At 35.7% G+C, this 1,961-nt stretch overlaps 1 protein-coding gene across 1 annotated transcript in view; it reads right to left on the bottom strand.

Annotated features, from left to right (window-relative positions):
• Positions 1-1,961, bottom strand: part of LOC108579627 (choline O-acetyltransferase) — a 139,810-nt gene that overhangs the window by 11,925 nt on the left and 125,924 nt on the right. The gene's annotated exons all lie outside the window — the stretch shown is intronic.

A 1,961-nucleotide genomic window follows, 5' to 3' on the forward strand; every position in this document is an offset into this window, starting at 1 on the left:
GTTATGATTTGGCAAGCCGTGTAATCTCGTAAAGGAAACCGACTGGTGTAGCGTTACACGCTTGACTGACTGCGAGCAAGATAACATGAGCGCAGCAATGACGCAGACCTAGGCGTAGGACCATTTATACTGTCACTTGTAGAATCCAAACTTACTGACTCTTGTAGAGAATTTACTGTAGTTCATTCCATTACTTTTTCTATTAACCCCTTGCCGCATGGCAACGAGTCGGACTCGTACCACAGATTTTGGTCAATATCTAATAAAAACAGTTATATCAGTAAGAAAAATTAATTTCAATTCTAATTTTTAATTTAATTTATAAAACAGAAGATTGCCAAATTTAATAAATCTATAATACATTAGCTCTTCTTACTTAATACAGTACTAAAGCAGTAAATAGTTGACTCTTAGATGCGTAGTCACGAAAAGAAATCATACGTCAAGGGGCTAAGAATCAAAAATTATATTTTTCTCTGATTACTTCACATTTTCCTATTATTCTTTGTGGAAGGACAAATGAATAATATAAAACGCACAGTAAACTTTCTCTATATTAAATTTCCATATGAAATAAAACTTTGAAATTTTATAATTACTTCACGACAACGTATTTTAAACATATCAGCTACTTTATTCGATAAACGAACCCAACCATGAATCGTCGTTAGCTTGTTACACGTTCATTCGATTTGTAGACGTAGGTCGTAGGTTGTCGTTGGGTATGGTCGGGTTAGGGAGCTAATGGGAATACGGCGAATATTAGCTAGAGCAGAGGAGCCGGTTAATTATAGCGGCGGCTAGGAAGAAAGGGTTCGCGATGATAAGGGTTACTGGAAAATTCGCAATGAAATTACTGTAGTCGCTTGCAAATGGAGTGAGTTATACACTCGGCCCAAAAAATATCCGTACTTCTCATTAGAATTTATTCAGCGTTGTAGAATTTTAACGGAGAAGGTAGTAAATATAATAATATTTACATTATTTTATTTAGAAATATAACATTTTTTATCGGTACAAAGAAGAATAATTTACATTCGTTTGTTAACAATTAAACTAACGAGAAAGGATAGGGTAACAGAAACGAGATGAAACAAATTTTCATACTGTTGCTTTTCGATAGAACTTATTTCTCATATAAACGAAGAAATATTATACAAGAATATGATGTCGTAAAAAAAAATAATCTTTTGATTCTCTTTTTGAATTTATTTTGCATATACGTTTTGATCTTTCGTTTTCTACCTACACACTGCACGCTCTCTGCATTCGCTCAGCCTTTTTCACGCTACCGTTTCACTCGGTAGTGTCTAACTTACTGAATTTCAGGGTGTCAGAATTACTACCAACGCATACAGTATCTGAGAATTCAGGAAAATGTTTAGAAACGAAGCTAAGAGGGCAAATACAAGGTAGGTCCTCGTTTACGAGCAAGTAGAAAAGACGTTACTCAAAATACGTTTCCCATAATGGAAAATATCTGTTTATATTTATCGATAATAAATGTTATCTTTCCACTACTTTATAATTAGTATAATACTGTGATAATTGCAATTAACACGTTCACAGCGGCAGCGTTTTTCAAGGAACAAATAAGCCCCGCGCGTCTTCTCGCTATAATTTGCTATTTTACCTTACAAAGGTTCGATTGGTGCCTAATACGGTGAAAATAGTGGAAAAATGATGGAGATATCAGCTTAGTACCATACCGAACATTTTCTTTTCTTTAGTTTAAGATTTCAAGGCAGTTGTAAAACGGGCCCGAAGGATCCCGCGGCGCATACATAGGATTAGCCGAGACGGTTAGAGACGCGTACTCTTGGTAAAATCATAAACGAACGGCGTTTTCAAGACTCGTTTCCGACTTCCTAATTATTAAGGTAGTACTTTCCTTCTTTAATGTCTGATCTCCCTTTTTTCCGGGATTTCCCAAACCCCAGACACCTCATCCTTCTACCACC

The sequence above is a fragment of the Habropoda laboriosa genome, unplaced genomic scaffold, assembly GCF_001263275.1.
Source record: "Habropoda laboriosa isolate 0110345459 unplaced genomic scaffold, ASM126327v1 scaffold39, whole genome shotgun sequence".
NCBI lineage: Eukaryota > Metazoa > Arthropoda > Insecta > Hymenoptera > Apidae > Habropoda > Habropoda laboriosa.